Source organism: Pseudorca crassidens, chromosome 1, assembly GCF_039906515.1.
Source record: "Pseudorca crassidens isolate mPseCra1 chromosome 1, mPseCra1.hap1, whole genome shotgun sequence".
Lineage (NCBI taxonomy): Eukaryota > Metazoa > Chordata > Mammalia > Artiodactyla > Delphinidae > Pseudorca > Pseudorca crassidens.
Window position 1 is genome coordinate 70817694 of NC_090296.1, and position 20004 is coordinate 70837697.

Consider the following 20004-nt stretch of genomic DNA (forward strand, 5'->3'; position numbering starts at 1 on the left):
TTCTTTTTGTGCTTTCGTAATGGGATTGTTTTCTTAATTTCTCCTTTTGATAGTTCAGTGTTTTGTACAAAACACAATTAATTTTTGTATATTGATTCTGTATCCTGCAAATTTATTGAAATTATTATTAGTTCTAACAGTTTTTTTGGTGGAGTCACGCTATCTGCAAACAGAGACAACTTTACTTTGTATTCTCTAACTTGGATACCTTTTGTTTCTTTTACTTGTCTGAATATTCCCCAGGATAGATCATATGTTAGGTTATAAAACAAATCTTAACAAATTTGAAAAGACTTAAATCATATCAAGCTGCTCTTCTGACCACAATAGCATGAAACTAGAAATCAATTACAAGAAGGAAACTGGAAAATTCACAAATACATGGAGATTAAACAACATGCTCCTGAACAACCAATGAATCAAAGAAGAAATCAAAAGAGAACTAAAAAAAAAATCTTGATACAAATGAAAATGAAAAGGCAACACTCCAAACTTATGGGATGCATCAAAAGGAGTTCTAATAGGGAAGTTTATAGATAAACAGCTACATTAAGAAAAAATACCTTAAATAAACAACCTAAGTTTACACTTCCAGGAATTAGAAAAGAAGAACATACTAAACTCAAAGTTAGCAGAAGGAAGGAAATAACAAAGATCAGAGTGGAAATATAGAAATGATAAATGAAACTAAAAGCTGTGTTTTTGAAATGATAAAAAATATAGAAAAACCATTAGCTAGACTTACCAAGAAAAAAGTAGAGAATATTTGAATAATAAATTGACAAATTAAAGAGGAGATGTTACAACTAATACCACAGAAATACAAAGGATAATACAATTATATGCCAATAAACTGGACAACCTAGAAGAAGTGGATAAATTCCTAGAAACATACAACTACCAAGACTGAATTATGATGAAAGAGAAAATCTAAACAGACTGATTTCTAGTAAGGAGATTGAAACAGTTATCAAAAACCTCCCAACAGACAGAAGTCCATAAACAGACAGCTTCACTGGTGGAGTCTACCAAACATTTAAAGAGCTAATACCAATCCTTCTCAAATTATTTTAAAAAATAAGGGGAAGGGAACAATTCCAAACTTACTTTACAAGGCCAGCATTACCCTGATAGCAAAGCCAGTCAAGGACATTATAAAAAAGAAAATTACAGACCAATATCCCTGGTGAACATAGGTAGAAAATCTTCAACAAAATGTTAGCAAATTGAATTCAACAATATATTAAGACAACCATGATGAAGTGGGATTTATTCCAGGGATGCAAGGATGATGGTCCAACATCTGCAAATCATTCAGTATGATTACACCACATTAATAAATTTAGGATAAAAATCATATAATTTTCTCAATAGATGCAGAAAAAGCATTTGACAAAATTCAACGTACTTTTATGATAAAAACTCTCAATAAACTGGGTACAGAGGGAACACACTCAACACAATAAAGTCCATATATGGCAAGCCCACAACTAACATCTTATTCAACGGTGATACACTGAAAATTTTTCCTCTAAGGTAAGGAATAAGAAAAAGATGCCCACTTTGGTCACCTTTATTCATTTTTAACTATAGCTTTAACTGGCTACTCTGACACATGGCAGCTCAGATCTAACCCTTGCAGCTTAGCTGAACTACAGACAAATTTGTTAACAATAAGAAATATAAGATATAATGTATATTAATATATATTACCATATCAAATATATAATATATAAACTAATATATAAAAATATGTTACTATTACTTGTCAAGTATCTCTAAAATGTGCAATGTTCTTTTTTTTTGCATTTATGAAGTTCTTCTGAATCCTCCTTTTCTCTTCTTCTTTTTTCTCTTTCTATTGATTGGTCTTTCCAGAGAATCTATTAATATTTTAATATCTAACTTTTGGCTTTATCTGTGTTTTCTATTACAAATTTGATTTAATAACTTTTGATAAGTTTATTTGATAATTTTATCAACTTCTGTTCTAATTCTGTTATTCCTAACTTTTCTTTTTTTAATTTTTTTATAAATTTATTTATTTATTTTTGGCTGCACTGGGTCTTCGTTGCTGTGCATGGCTTCCTCTAGTTGCAGCAAGTGGGGGCTACTCTTCGCTGTGGTATATGGGCTTCTCATTGCTGCAGCTTCTCTTGTTGCAGAGCATGGCCTCTAGGTGCACGGGCTTCAGTAGTTGTGGCATGTGGGCTCAGTAGTTGTGGCTCATGAGCTCTAGAACGCAGGCTCAGTAGTTGTGGTGCACGGGCTTAGTTGCTCCGTGGCATGTGGGATCTTCCTGGACAAGGGCTCAAACCCATGTCCCTGGCATTGGCAGGCGGATTCTTAACCATTGCACCACCAGGGAAGTCCTGTTGTTCCTAACTTTTTAAAATGAATATGTAATTGCTTTTCAGCATCTTTATTTCTTGATATACATAGTTCTAATGCTATAAATTTCCCCCTGCATGACTTTAGCTGCATTCTACACTTTTTATGTTTTATTTTATTTTTTTAAATATTTTATTTATTTATTTTTGGCTACATTGGGTCTTCATTGCTGTGCACGGGTTTTTCTCTAGTTGCGGCAAGCAGGGACTACTCTTCATTGTGGAGCGCAGTCTTCGCATTGCAGTGGCTTCTCTTGTTGTGGAGCATGGGAGCAAGGTGTGTGGGCTTCAGAAGTTGTAGCACGTGGGCTCAGTAGTTGTGGCTCACAGGCTCTAGAGCGCAGGCTCAGTAGTTGTGGTGCACAGGCTTAGTCGCTCCATGACATATGGGATCTCCCTGGACCAGGGCTAGAACCCGTGTCCCTTGCATTGGCAGGTGGATTCTTAACCACTGAACCACCAAGGAAGCCCTATGTTTTATTTTTAGTATCATTCAGTTGAACATTTTCTAATTTCTATTAAAATGTTTTTGCTCTGATCCATGCATTATATCAAATACTACTGCTTACTTCCAAAATACTTGGGGAATATTTTTTCCTTTTTTTTAAATTGTATTCTAAATTACTCTCCTTATAGTCAGAGAATTCTCAGAATAACTTTAATCCCTTAAATTGTACTGAGGCTTTCATTATGGCCCAATATATGGTCAACTGCGTAAATATTCTAGCTGTGTTCTAAAAAAAAAAAAAAATGTTGATTCTGCAGTGTTCTACATGTTGATAGTTTAATTTTGTTCAGATTTTTAATATTTCTCTTTATTGTCTGTTTATTTTCTCAACCATTAAGACAGATGTGTTAAAGTCTCCTGCTATGATTGTGGGTATATCTATTTCTTTTTTTAATTTCAATATCTCTTTATATATTTTGTAGCTACATTGTTACTTATATATAAATTTTGAATAATATATATTCTTGATGATCTTACCAATTACTTGGTAATATTGTTATATTACTCTGTTTTTAAATCCCCATGCCTGTCAACTAGTAGCCACTCAATACACGTTTAATTTATTTTATTGATGAAACAGCTATCTTTTGTTATACACTATTATGTCATGTGTACCTTACTCTGCCCAATACCAGACACAGAACTTTTCAGAAGATATTTTGGGGTATATATTACAAATATTTAAATATTTATATAGGGAGGGAATTTAAGCCAGTAAAATCCATTGTTTTGAGAATAATGACTTAAATTTTTACAAATGGTAATAAGCTTAAAATTTAACTTAAGCAATCTATTAGTAAAAAACTATTAGAAAATATGAAATTTCTTGGAGTTTCTGATTATGTGGATATGAGCCAATAAAAGCTACTATATTTTATTTTAAATATGATTGCTTTATTATTTTGGGGGTACCCTGTCATATTTAAATAACCACCTTCTAAAGATATACTAAATGAAATGGTGGAATTAAAGGAGATAAGAATGAAAATGAGATACTTGTCACAGATTGTAGAGCTCATTTATTTCACAAATGGGCTAATTGAAAGGTTGGAATGGGTTAGATAAGCATATTATCATGAATTTCTGTTGTAATCTTTCATATATGCATAAGACAATAAATGCATATCTATTTTCCACCTATTTTCAGTTTAAAAATACAAAATAATTTATAATGCCAATTAACTTAGTACTGATTTCACTTAATGTCTCCTGGAAAATGACAGAGCTTGGAAATATGACACTGTTTTATATATCCATAAGAAAAATAAGTTGCATGCTATGTTAAGATCTTTGAATCTTAGCTTTAGAAATCATTACTACTTTATGCTTTTTAAATGAGAAGAATAAAATTTTAGAATTGAAAAGACTTGTCAAAAGTGACCCAATTAGAAAATAATGAAAACTACCAAACATTTTCAGCTTCTTCCAGAAGGATATTTCCATATGTCATTCTCTTCTGTTAAGCTGTATCTGAGAAATCTTTATACCTGTAATTCTAAACCCAATAGAATAAGGATGTTATGCAAGTGAGGTATATTATTCTCATGTACCTATTTAAAGTAATTATGCAGTAAAAATAAAGTAGTCAAGAGTTTATGGCAAACATCCTAAATGTCCATCAACAGATGAATGGATAAAGAAGATGTGGTCTTACACATACACATATATACAATGGAATATTATTCAGCCGTAAAAAAGAATAAAACATTGCCATTTACAGCAACATGAATGAACCTAGATATTATCATACTAAGTAAGTCATAAAGAGAAAGATAAATGTTATATGATATCACTTATATGTGGACTTTAAAAAATAATACAAATCAACTTATTTACAAAACAGAAACAGACTCACAGACATAGAAAACAAACTTACGGCTAATGAAGGGGAAAGTGGAGGGGAAGGGATAAATTAGGAGTATGGGATTAATGGATACACAACACTATATTTAAAATAAACAGCAAGGATTTACTGTATAGCACAGGAAACTGTACTAAATATCTTGTAATAACCTATAATGGAAAAGAATCTGAAGCTCTATACCTGAAACTAATAGAATATTGTAAATAAACTATAGTTAATTTTTTAAATAAATGGAGTTTATGGCAAACAGAAGAATGAATCAAGTTGGTTTTCAAATGACTTAAATAAAGGGAACAATACCACACAACTGTGGTATTAGTACTGTTTAGTGACAAAGGGTTTTAATTTCTGGCTATTGTTTCCCAGGACAACTTCTTCAAGCTTTACACAAAATATTTTTAAAGACTGAGAATTACTTAAGAGCTCAAAGAAATTTTTCAAAGAGAATTAAAAATCCACGTTTTGCCAATAACTTGGAGAGATTTTACTAATTAAGTCAAACTTAATTTATTTTATTTTATATTTGTACAAGGTGTCAATATTTATTGGAAAGGCATAAATCCTAGAAAGCGACAATGAATAGTGCATAGATTCAATCAATAGGTGCCTTGAATTAGCACAATTCATCTTAGATTTTAGGTAATATAATAATGCGATCTGGGTTAAAGTCACGGAAAATCTTAGCAGTATTCTATCTTGGAGATGCTAGTTTTACATATACTCTGGTTATTCAAATTGGTAGGGAAGTATCAATGAAAATATGAGAAGATTCCTTCCAATTTCCCTGTCTTAGTGAATAGTCATATCATGAAACTTGAATATTATCCTTGATCTTTGTTTACTTTATCCCCTGCTCACTGATTCACACACACACACAAAGTCAGCAAGTACTAACAATTGTATATTCTAAATAGTTTTTAAATCATTTATGTATGTCTGACCCTTCATCAATACTCAGTGAATTATGCTCACCACCTAACTCATCACCATTCTCCAGTACCGTCAGTTTGCAGCAAGAGTACTTTGGATAAAACATAAATATGATTATATTGGGTGGGCCAAAATGTTCGTTCATTTTATTCCATAAGATGGCTCTAATAGCACTTAGCTGTCTTTAACTTCATTTGAAACAATTTTGTTAAAGTGTATGTGACAGCTGTCATATCAGCATGCATTTAGAAAAAAGACTTATCAAAATTGGTGAACTTTTGTGTAGCCATTTTGCTATTGAAGATGGAAGAGAAAAAGCAACATTTTTGGCATATTATGCTTTATTAGTTCAAGAAAGGTAAAAATGCAACAAAAACACACAAAAAGATTTGTGCAGTGTATGGAGAAGGTGCTGTGGCTGATCGAACGTGTCAAAAGTGGTTTGCGAAATTTCGTGCTGGAGATTTCTCGCTGGACGATGCTCCACGGTTGGGTAGACCAGTTGAAGTTGATAGCGATCAAATCGAGACATTAATTGAGAACAATCAATGTTATACCATGCAGGAGATAGCTGACATATTCAAAATATCCAACTCAATCGCTGAAAATCATTTGCACCAGCTTGGTTATGTTCATCGCTTTGATATTTGGGTTCCACACAAGTTAAGCGAGAAAAACCTTCTTGACCGTATTTCCACATGTGATTGTCTACTTAAACGTAACGAAAACATTCCGTGTTTAAAACAAATTGTGACAGGTGATGAAAAGTGGATACTGTACAATAATATGGAATGGAAGAGATCATGGGGCAAGCAAAATGAACACCACCAACCACACCAAAGGCGGGTCTTCATTCAAAGAAGGTGATGTTGTGTATATGGTGGGATTGAAGGGAGTCCTCTATTAGGAGCTCCTTCTGGAAAACCAAATGATTAATTCCAACAAGTACTGTTCCCAATTAGACCAACTGAAAGCAGCACTCGATGAAAAGTGTCCAGAATTAGTCAACAGAAAACGCATAATCTTCCATCAGGATAATGCAAGACCACATGTTTCTTTGATGACCAGGAAAACACTGTTATAGCTTGGCTGGGAAATTCTGATTCATCTGCTGTATTCACCAGACATTGCACCTTCGGATTTCCATTTATTTCGGTCTTTATAAAATTCTCTTAATGGAAAAAATTTCAATTCCCTGGAAGACTGTAAAAGGCACCTGGATCAGGTCTTTGCTCAAAAAGATAAAAAGTGTTGGGAAGATGGAATTATGAAGTTGCCTGAAAATGGCAGAAGGTAGTGGAACAAAAGGCTGAATATGCCGTTCAATAAAGTTCTTGGTGAAAATGAAAAATATGTCTTTTATTTTTACTTAAAATACTGAAGGCACTTTTTGGCCCACCCAATATTACTCTGTTATTTAACTTAGTCTTAAAATGCATTCTAGTATGTCCCATCTTACCATGTCCCTTATGATTTGACCTACTTAATCTATCTTTTTCCACTATGACTTTTGTACCCCCGTTCTTCCACTAAATGACTTCCCTCATGTTATTAGATCACTTATTTACAATTATTTATTGATCACCTACTTTGTACTTGGTGCCATGCAATACCTGGAAGAAACTATCCAAGAAATATTTAAATGAACAAAGCTTTCTTCACCTCTGGATCTTCATCTGGACAAAAGAGAAATATACTAACTTTCATCCTGCCTATTAAAAAACATATCCAGTGTTGTATAAGTACTTGGAATGTCAGGAAATTCAAATAGAAATACTAATAGACACAAAAATAAGCCCACCTCATACAAATATGTAAAGTGCTAAGAAAAGAAGGATTTGCAACAAAAACATTAGACATTTTTATTACTTAGTGAGAATAAGATGGTGAAAATGCTTTATCACAAAAATGTTTTAGGAAATGGTTTAGTAATTAAATAGGTGGGAAATGTAGCTTCAATAAACTTGGAGCAGAAAATACAAGAAATAAATAAGGAAAGGAGAATGAACAGCAGAATGAATTGGAAAGGGGTATGAATAATATCAGAAATAACTTTAAGAAATATAACAAATCACATAGGAGAATTAAAATTTGTAGTTCTGTCAGAAAGATCACAATTGGCAATGAAAAATAAATTTAATGATCGTCCTACTGGAAATACTCCCATGGTAAAGTAAATGCAAAATATCTTGCTGTTAGGTAAATAAATGGGAAAGTGAATATGATATGAGTGCCCTTTTTAAATGGTAAAAATAATGTAGAAATAATATACAAAGTATGAATCACAAAATATAAACAATGTCATATAAAAAGTAACAAAAAATATCTGGTTATAAACTCTAAAATATAATAGAACATTGAGAAGTGAGGGGAAAACACTAGGATATAGGATAAAATTCTTTACAAAAAATCATATTTTTCCATATGTTGTTATTTAAGAGTAATTAATAAAAAATGAAAGAAATTGTAAAATGAGTAAAGATTTTATATATATATATATATATATATATATATATATATATACAGCAAAAGAAAGAGTACAGGAAGAACATATAAGAGACTACAGAATTAAAACAAAACTTATCCCTTATGACAATAAATGTAAATGGATTAAATCTCCATAGGAAAAGCAATTTACACTCAGAACTGTGTTTGTGTGCATGTGTGCGTGTGTGTGTGCATGTGTGTTTTAAGTAACTACAGTTGGCCCACCATACCCGCAGTTTCCACATCTACAGATCAACCAACTGTGGATCAGAGATTTTTTTTTTAAATATCCAGAAAGTTCCAAAAAGTAAAACTTGAATTTGATGCATGCCATAAACTATTTCCATAGCATTTACATTGTATTTACATAGCACATACATTGTAGTAGATGTTATAAGTAACCTAGAGATAACAAAGTATACAGGAGGATGTTATATCCAAATAATACACCATTTTATATAAGTGAAACTTGAGCATCAGTGGATTTTGGTATATTAGGGCAATCCTGGAACCAACCCCTCAAGGATACTAAAGAACAGCTGTATATCCTACTAAGACAAGGAAAACCAAAACTAAAAACATAAAACATGAAATGCTTTAATGCTATATGTAACCTGACTTTCCATAAATATTCCTTGGACTTTTGTATAGTTTCACTCCTCCATGCTAAAAGTGAATCTACTGGCAGACTAAGTAGTACATTGTTTCCTTGGGAAAAAAACCTAAGTTGCAGAAACTCACCTAAATCAGCATTCAAAAGAAATTTTTAAAGATTACAGAAACCCATTATTTTTCACATTAAATCTTTATGGTACCACTCAAGATATTTTGAAAATATTTGGAAAGTAGAAGAAACATAGCCAACAAAAAATCCAGAATAGGGACTTCCCTGGCAGTCCAGTGGTAAGACTCCGTGCTTCCAATGCAGGGGACATGGGTTCAATCCCTGGTCAGGGAACCAAGATCCCACATGCCATGTGGTGTGGACAAAAAAAAAAAAAAAAAAAAATCCAGAATAAAGTGTAAAAAGTTAAGTTTGTTTTCTAAAGCAATTTCAGGAAAATTAAACAAAATTGAAATACTAAAGAGAAAAATCACAATGAAAACTCTAATTTCCAATGTTCCTTCCTAGACAGAAGCAAACATATAACTGCAGTATGAATTAAAATATACAGCAATCAAATCAGCTTGGTGTAATAAAATAATATAGTTTTAACATCTGCTATAAAAAGTTAGACCCTCCTGGCAATATTCTCAGAGATATTAGGAAACATAACTTAAAGTGACATTTGTTTGGATATTAAATGCTCGAGGCCTCAGATAATGTCAGTGTTCTGTCAATGTCTACAACCCAAATATCTATTTTTTAAGTACTTTGCAGCACAGTTCACCCTTCTACAGAATTGCCTTGCACTAAATTGTAGATGTTTTCTCATAGGTGGATTACAGCAAAATTCATTTTCAGCTATCCAAAAGATTCATTCATATCAACTAAATTATAATAATACAAGCAAAGAACATATCTCTAAATTTTTAAAGATGAAACTGCACATCACAGCCCATTTCACATTTTAGATTGTATAGTGTATATAAAAATGTTTAGATTAAAAAAAAGTTTAGATAAAATAAAAGTAGTATTTATATAAAATGAAATACAGTACAGAAAAACCAATTGGCTTAGAGAAATAGAAAGTGCAAGAAAGCATATTTTTTGTTCAAGTGTTCATCACTACCTTGATAAAATATTTCATTTACTCATCACAAAATTTCTGTTAATATCATTATGATGATTTGACTTTTAAGGAAACATTTCTCCGAGTTGTTAAGTAATCTGCTACATTTCAGACAATAAGCAGATGACAAACCAGGATTCAAAACCAGTTCTGACTGATTCTGATTGCCTTTTGTGGGTTTTGTTTTTGGTTTTCCATGTACGCAAATGAGGGTATGTGCAGTTCTACTGGAGGATGGACCTCAGTGGGAAGCAAAGAGAGGAAGAAATGGCAGTTTGAGGTTCACCTCAATGACTACTAGGAGACACCAAACAATAGATCATAAAGGAATAGGAAGAAAAATGCCTCCAATCAAACCAGTGTCCAAGTAGAGCTTTAATTCTCAAACTCAAGCTGCATTAGAAACAGTGATGGGGGATGTGGTTTTAAGAAAACATATGACATTTATCTTTGTTTTGTAAAACAAAATGCAGAAAATATCTCATGAATGACTCTCTTTAAAAACAGGTAAAGTGAGGGTTTACGTAGGCAGCCTGAGAGACACCTGATCATTTCCATGAAAAATTAACTTTCATTTCCTGTCACAAACAGGAAAGTAGTTATAGCTTACCATTTTGATGTCTCTAAGCTGGAAAGAAAGCAGAGAGGAAATGAGTACCATCATAAATACCCTCAGAACCTATGTGTCTAGCATAATGAAGAGAAAAAGCATGCATAAAATTTGAATGAACAGGTTGTCCTGGCACATGAGATAAGACATCAAACTCCTTTTCAACCTAATCCTAAATTTCCACTAGGGCTTGGAATGGGCAATGGAGAGAGAAATGCCAAGAAGAGACTGGTGAAGTGGGGAGACGGAAACATCTGAGATAGCTTGTGGATACAAGCAAAGCCTTGGTAGCTCCATGTTAAATTAGGGAAGTGATTCAAAAGCAAGTTTATTTCTCAAGGGAAATAAAACTTCCTCCTGGAAAGAAGGAGCAAGCCCTTATACTCGGGTTTTAATAACATTTCAGAGCTGGAAACAAGAGTCCAGGCCCTTTAACCAAGGCTGCACACCAGTTGACTTTACTTGTCTATTCCCTACACACTCAGGCTAGAGAAAAAGTAGACACATTTCAAAAACCCGATCCTCAAACTGTAGCTCAATGTGAAAAAGTGGAGACTAATTCATCCACAATACATCAGAGTGAAAGAGCTGTCCATCTTAAGTCCAGGAAGCCTGAAAATCATAGCAAGTATGAAGTTATTTTACAGTAAGAAGACAAGGCAATAAAAGAACATAAACCAGCATGCAAGCAGCAGATTTGGAATTCATTCTATAAAATGACAAAATTCCCCAAGAATAATTCTATAGAACAATGCAGTGGGAACATTAATTCAATAAAATAAGAATCCATCAAGGAGACAAAAAACACCCACTAGATTAAAATGAAATGAAAAATTCCAGAGCCAAAGATATACACCTGTGGCCAAAATAACACTGTTAAAAATAATAAGAAAATTAGAAGCAGAAAGGATGAAAGTGATAAGAGTCTATCACAGTGTCAAACAATTTTAAAACAGTTTATAAAATCAAGGTTTGGTGAGGGTATGACAAAGAAACACTCTTACTTTTGTTTGTGGCTTTATAAATTGGTGTAACTTTTGCAGAGGAATGCAGTAATATAGAGCAAAATTTAAAGTGTATATATGATTTGACTCAACCATTAATCTCAAAATTTAATCTAAAATATATTTTAAAAAGCATGCCAAGTTATAAACAAGAAGGTTTATTGTATCATTACTTGTTTTATTTCAAATTTCCAATTTATAACACATTGGAAACAACCCAGATGTCTATAACTGGTAGACTGGAAGAACATTATGCAACAGCTGAAAAACTGAGATATATGACTATGTCTTTTTAGGTTTGGGGGTAATACGAGTTAAGAGTCATCCTTCTGAAGAAATGCATATGTCATAAACATGAACAGCTTTATTATCTACAAAAGTGAATCAAACAATACAGCATGATCACTGGTCAGATTAACCACTTAATTTCCAGAAATAAACAAATCTACACCCCAATGAGGGACTCTACATGGTAGGAGAAAGAGTCTGCACCGGTAGACTCACTAAATTGAGGAACATAATTAAAATGAACTGAGAACAGACTGTTCACAAAAAAGACAGTGACTGAGACACATATTTGGACCTTTTGTGTCTCAATCTCACAAGTCTGATAATTCACTGCTTCCTGAGAGAGAGAAGTGAGGGAGCAGAACTGAGAAAGTCAATTTCCTGACTGTACTCTCTGGGGGTACGGGGGAGGAGTGGAAGTTTCTCAGCCACAGTTAAAAGCAATGAGAGAGAAAATATTTCCTCCAACGGTGTGAATAAAGCCAGGTGTGGTGCAATGTTAACTTATAAACTATGCAAATTAAACATTTATTTCTCATAAGAGTTGATATTACACCTCATACGTGAAATCTAATTTGGAGGAAGTGAAAAAGATGAGCATAGCTCAAAAAGAAAAACCCTAATTCTTTGTCCATAAGGATAATTTTTATTCACTTACGGGCTGAATTTGCCCATAAGTGCATTGTGAATGAGGTACTTTATCTTGAGCCTTCTTCACTTTCAATCTCCTTTTCTATTTTTTTTCCCTTTTTGTTTCCAGATCTCACTGTTATTTTTTCTCCCACACATCTTCAGGCTATCAGTGTCTTTAAGTTTCCTGGACCCTCATCACATAATGCAAAGCCTACTGTTAATTGAAGTCACTACATACCCTAGGAAAATAGGTCAGGTCAGCTTAAACATAAGGTTTGTAGAAAAATCTGGGTTTGAATTCTGTTTCTTTTCCTTAGTTTTCTAGATGTTCCTGAGCACATCACTTAAGGTCTATTAGCCTCATTTTTTTTTAAGTGTAAAATGAAAATATCCAAAATTACCAAGGTTTTTGTTATAAATAAATTCCTGGAAGAGTGGAAATTTAATTAAATTGTAATTATTAAGAGAAAGAGAACACCCAGAAATTTTTCTAGTGGTAGATACCAGGACTTAGTAGTAGTCTATTAAAGGCTTATTTTTAGGAGAATTTTGATTACTAGAATTAAGCTATCACCCTGGGATATAAGGAAATACCTAAATATCTTCTGAATTCAAAATACACAGCCCACATTGATATAGCTTAGACAGTATATATTACAGTCGCATGATTTTAGACCTCATAATGTAATAATCAGGAGACCACACAGTGAATTGGAGACACAGTCAGTTTATAATGTGCAGTTCTAAAGTACTTTAAAATATCCATAAAATAACTTGTTTTGTTCACCTCCCACAAACAAGCATTAACACATGGAAGGACTGTGGGAAGCATCCCTTGCTTTACAAAGTCAAAGTGAATTACTTATTCATGAACATTTCAGAGAAATGCCCAAATATTAATATTATCAAAACTGTTAAACCAATTCATTCAGTTCGGGTGAGATGAGGGTACAGCATAAAAAGTTTAATTCAGTTACAAACTAATTGGCCTAATACCAGCTAATACGGGGTTTCCTTTCTATAAGAGACACAGACCAGAGCTCCAAATTAAAGTTCACCGTACTGTGACAGAAAAAAAAAAATAATAAAACTCATAAAATACTAGCAAACATTGTTATTAAAAATACATAGTTACAGTTTATGAAAGATTATGAGTGGAAGAATAAAATGTTGACAATAAAATCTTATTCTTCTCTATTTGGTCTTCTCTTTTTTCTTCTATTTTAATCAGAACTCCAAACATTGGGAAATTTACCATTTCGGAAAACCATGGCTCATTACCCTGGTAGAGCATATTGACATGTAACCTTTGAAGTTGTTTGTTGTGAAACCATCTGAGAGACCAAGCAATCCTGTTCTTATATCTACTTACTTCATAACCCTTCCACTCTCTTCCCCTATAAGGTTCTGATAAGACTGACTTTATGTAAATGATACTAGTTACTATAATCAAAGATGTTCCTATGTCAGTCGGCTACCGTTCCATTCTAAACACACACACACACACACACACACACACACAAACACGCACACACATTTACATTTTTAGAAAGGAGATAATCATATATATAATCTGATATATATATGCACACAAATACGTATACCAGAGGCATAGCTTCAAATCCTACAGAATAACAGTTTATTCAGTTGTCATATAGCTTGCTATCTAGGAGAGGAATGTCTACTGGTTTATTTCCACAGCTGAAAAAAAAAAGGAAAAACGAAAGCTCCTCCTTCCAGTGTTTGTCATTTAAGTCCCAACTGTGCTGTAGCCTTTAAATGTGTAAGACAGCAAGACAGCACATTTTGTAGATTAAACCAATAAACTAGCAAACATAAAAGAAACAAATCTCATAATTGTGGATTTCAATTAAAGGAAGGGGGATCAAAGCAAACATTCTGCTTGAAATTGCACAGCTGCTATCTATACAAAATGAGAAAAACGTCTAGAGCCTGCCATAATTTTGCAGAGGGAAAAAGCCATGCGGCAAAACCTGCAGTAGGACAGATTGTTTATGCCCCTCACGTCCCAATCAGTAATACAGAAATATTGAGTTATAAATTCCTTGCCTCTCTCGATCTGAAAAGCTCCCACCATCTGTGAAAGACAATTTGTAACAGCCTCAATATTAAGATTCAGTAAACAGACAATCACTCCCATTGTGCCAAGCAGTGGCTACATTTGGAGAAAAGCATAAAGCAAAACAATTAGTAAAACCAAAACCCCTCCATTACAAATTACCCAGCCACCAAAACAACTAGTTTCAATTGCAGAGTTTCCCGTTAACTGGAGAGGAATGCAGGAGATTGTGCAGATCTAGCTACCTCTGTGGCCCTGTACGTAGGCCTCATCCTAATGCGGTGAATTATTATTGATGGCTGAGGCAGTTCTGCTCTGTTGGTGAACCAATAATGTCAAGGCAGTACCTGCAAGATTAATTATAGGAGAGAATAGGCTGAGGTTTCCCAGGACTGAGACATTAATATAGACTGAGCATTAGTTTCAGGGGACTCAACAGACAGCTGAACAAACGCCTCAAACAACGTGATCCACACTAAATCCTGGCAGCTGTACCTTAGAGCACTTGGAAGTTTACAACAACTGTTTTTAACTGTGAGACACAAAGCGTTATGTATAATAATAATAAAAAAAAATCCAAAAGTATGAAAGTGACAATCCTACCTGAGTTACAAATTCAACCTGAGCTGTACACTTGGCATAATTGGTGACATCATTTCACAAGAAAAGTTGGTACCACTCTTTTTTTTTAATGTCTTTGTCCCTGGAACATATGAAATGTGTGGTTCTCATTCACTGTATTTTCTGGGATTTTGAGTAGGGTGACTCAAACTCTTCCTGGTTTGCTTGAGTGATTATTAAAACCACATACATTTTACTCTTAAACTGACGAGTTTGTATGATATGGTCACCCTAGTTATAAAGCACATGGAGCCTGAAGTATTTTCTCTCGGTGGCTAAAGTAATCTTTTACCTAAATATTTTATTTGCTTATGATATATTTTGTTGCAGATATTAACAGTAAAATTCACAAAGAGAAGCTGATGTGTGTCATTAAAGAGAATGAAGGAATGGTTACATTTTTAACCTCAGTGAAATTCAATTCATGGCTTCCACTTAATTTTGCCAAATTAAATTTGCATAATATGCAATTATATCATATATATATGCATACATACAAAACATATGCTCACATGGTATTAGCAAACACTTATTTAGTTCTTACTCTATGCTAGAAAGCTATCTAAAGACTTTACATATATGTATTCTTTCAATCTCTTTAATACATTTGAGTTCTATACATATTTTATTAATATTTACAGCTGAGAAAAATGATGCACAGACAAGTTAAGTTTCATAACCATGGTTAGAAGGTGAACAAAAGTGCTCAGATTCAAATCCAAAAAAACTCTAGCCTCAGTGTCCAGTCTGACCAGTAGACATGCTGTCTTGTAATACGTGCATGTGTGTGTGTGTGTGTGTGTGTGTGTGTGTGTGTGTGCATCTCGCGTACACCAAAGAAAGTCAGAGGCTCATAACCATGTATTGCCGAATTTCTCATTGTAACTGGGAAGCTATTTTATATTTTAATACAGAAAAATTATCCCAAAATAATTTATGTTGTGAATTAATGCTACTCTCCACTTTCTCCGTATTCTAAGCAGCAATCATACGGAAAGTGATAAAGAAATCCAAAATAGATTTGATCTATTGTGTTAAAACTTCATGACTGTGTAGTATGTGATAGAAGTGAGTTATCAGGCATCTCCGCATAAGTAAAGACAAATGTCACTGTCAGTCTTAAATAGACAGGAAGGAACACTCTGCTTGTGAAAGAACTTTAATTCCAAGTAACTGGAAGGATTGCATTCATATATATAATATATGTACATAGATCACCTATCACTGGCACTCCTGTTGGGAGTGTTTCAGTAGAAAATTTAGAATTTAAAAAGGGCTTGCAATCTGAATCCACCACGTAAGGTTTTACAGTTTAAGATAATTACAAATTATAAAAAAATAAAATTTTATTGATGTTATTCTTTGGCACGAGTAAAACACAAGAACAGAGACCATGCCTTCTGCTAACCAGAGAAAATAAGGAACAAGCATCTACCAATCCATTATATTCTTCCCTGGTTCCTAGGTTACATTCAAAAGAGTAAGTTAAGCAAGTGGTTTTGGAAGAAGCTCTAGCTATTCTATTACTCCATAGTTCACTTTCCTACAGGAATTTCCATGCCAGTTGATAAAACTATCCTCTTTCTATTGTTCTTCATCCCAAATATACTCCTCAGTTATTAAGCACACATTGTTTCAGGCACAGATCAACACTGGTCTAGATGCTTGGGTACTAAGATGAGTGAGACAGACCAGATCTCTGCCTGTGTAGTGCATATAGTCTTGTGAACAAGAGAAACAATAACTATGTAGATAAATACGTAACTGAGAGAGTTGCTTATTCTTTCTTTCTACTAGTAATGCTTTTTTTCTTTTTACCTCAGTGTCATCTTTGACTTCTCTTATATTCCTCTGTAATCAGTAAGTAGGTCACCAAAACCTTCAGATTTGATATCTAAAATATCAAAGGCAATTTGAGGCAATATCCTCATTGTTGGTTCTCTTCCTTCTCTTTCCTATATGACAAAAAGCATGTTTAATACATTTTTTTAATAAATAGCAGCTATGAAGTCTTTAGTATGGTTTTCTTGAACTTCTTTATTGTTTTATATAGTTAGCTTTCTGAAATGAACTACATCTTCTGTTCTTACATTATTTTAGGTTGTTTCTCTTTAGTACTGAGTGTGTGTCTTTATATTTGTGAGTATCTAAAATTTATATAAGGTTTTCAATTCAGCATTTTCACTGTTTGAATTGTATTACTGTATTATTAAAATATGCTTTCAAATTTGGGATTCAGGTACAGTGTGTTGAACTAAGTTCACAGCACACCATCATTACTGGACTGTGCCACAAAACTCTCATTTTTTTTGGTTGGTTGGTTGGTTTTATTCACTTTATGTGGTATTCTCCACTTGCATTCCCCTCCCACATACTCCATAGAAAGTCATTCTATGATGTTGAATATGGGAACGTTTTTGGTATATGTTCTTTTAAAACAGACATTTACATTCAGTGCTTGTATTTTAATTAACATAATAGAAATGTGTAATCATTTTCAAAATAATTCTCTTTCTTTTTAGGTTTTGAAGATTCATGTATGTTGCCTTACCTATACCTAATCTCTTACTTTAACCGCTGCCTACTGTTCCATGGAGTATAGCCATCAAAGCTAACTATACACTTGCCTAATGAAGTACAACCTGCTACAACAAATCTCATGGTAAAAAACTAACTCTAACGTATTTCCTCATACATATCTGTGTGAGAGTGTCTTTGGATATATACCAAGTGGAATTTAAGTGTCATGGTTTATGGAAGGAAAGGGTTAACAGCAGCCTGTGATCAAACTTTTCCTACTATCTGGTTGTCTGAAACAGAAAGATGCCCTATTCAAATCATCTTGTAAACATATTAATATCTGGCCTTATGCAAAACACATAGTGATATTTTGTAGTGGGCAAGCCCTTAAGTTTGGAATATTTAAGAAGGCTCTATCAGTTTTCTAGGGCTTCCATAACACAATACCACAGACTGGGGGGCTTAACAGAAATTTATTTTTTCACAGTTCTGGAGACAAGAAGTCCAAGATCAAGGTTTCACAGGTCTGGTTTCTCCTGAGGCCTCTCTCCTCAGTTTACAGGTGTCTGCCTTCTTGCAATGTCCTCATGTGATCTTTTCTCTGTTTTCTACATTCCTGGTGTCTCTTTGTGTGTCCAAATTTCCTCCTCTTATGAGAACACAAATAAGATTGGATTGAAGTCCACCCTAGTGGCCCTAAATTTAACATAATTAGTTTAATTTCATTTTAACTTAATTGGAGTTTTAAAGGCTCTATCTCCAAATATAGACACAGTCTGAGATACTGAAGGTAAGGATTTCAATATATGAATTTGGGAGGAACACATGTGAGCCCATACAAACCCTGTCTGGTTCATCTAAATTGCTTACTGTAAATAGACCTGGCATAGCTCTTTAGAAAAATGTCATGTAGGCTAGATACTTTTCAGGGTATAAAATGGTAATATTTCATAACTCGCATAGCTTTTTTTTGGTATAAGTGATGCTCCCCCACCAAGAATAGCTGAGAGTGCATATGCTAAATCTATGTCAGACACACTGTAAAATAAAAAGGAAGGACATGAGGAGTATTGCTGACAGTCCTGGATTTCTTCATACCTCTCCCACGCTTCACAATTATTCATGTCCTTGAAATTATTAGTAAAATTTGATGTTGAATGAGATCTCAGGTTCATATGTGTCTCATTTATAAACTAATTCTTTACATTTTCTAACATATACAACTATGAAAACTGATGTATTACTCTATTTTGATGATTATGTCTGCATACTATCAGTCCTTCTATCCCTGTTTTCATAAAGATTTTAGAATCATAAGACTTAACATTTTTAAATTTAAAACAAATTGGGAACATATTAATCATATCCTTGTGCCAACTTTTTTAAACAACTCATTGCTATGTATTATTATTTATTTGAATTAAAAAAAAAAGATGTTGGAAGGCATTCAGGAAGCCAAAATACCTTGTAGTAGAGGAAATAATAATGATTAAAATCTTGAAAAAAGTGGAAGAAGGCAAAATGACATCCCTGAGAATGAGAGAGGAACTCAGGGATCGAGACTGGGTAGTAAAACAGTCAATTAATCATCTAGATAATTATTTTACTACATCGAGAAACAAACCTAGAATTAAACACACCACAGGGAAATTCTTCCCTTATTTTTCTCCATTTGATTAGCACTGAATTGTAAGAAGGAAAAATCAAGAAATCATGCACCATAAATAAGGATGTCCTTCCCAAACTTTCCTGTATTGTCAAAAGATTATCTAGATAGACTGTTAGCCCCCAGTTAAAAACAAGATGCCTAAAGGACACCAGCGCAGCAGTTCAAAAGATTCAGTAAGTTTAGAGACTTAGGAAAAACAGCTGGAGGTTATATACTCCACTCAATAGGACTGTTGAACTACTAGTTCAAAAATTCAGTACACCAGCACTAGGTTTTTGCTGCTAACCTGCAAAGAAGTTAACAACTTAAAACACAACAAATACATTATTGCATTAAGAATACATTTGCCGCAAATAACAAATAATCTAAATGTCAGTGGCTTAAGCATAACAAGGGTTCACTGTTTTTTCATAATCAAAATATATTCCTTCAGGTAGCGACCTGTATCCCAAGTAGACAAAAGAAGGAAAACAGAAGAAATTTGTGAAACTCTTCATCAGGGAGGCACTAAAACTCTCCCTGAATTTTCTTACAGAATTCCATTTACATATCATTTGCTACAACACTATCACATGATCAAACTTTGCTGCAGGAGAAAGTTAAAAGGTACGTATTTTGAGCTGTACATCTAGCTACTTCAACTAGGATCTTTTTAGTGAGAAAAAAA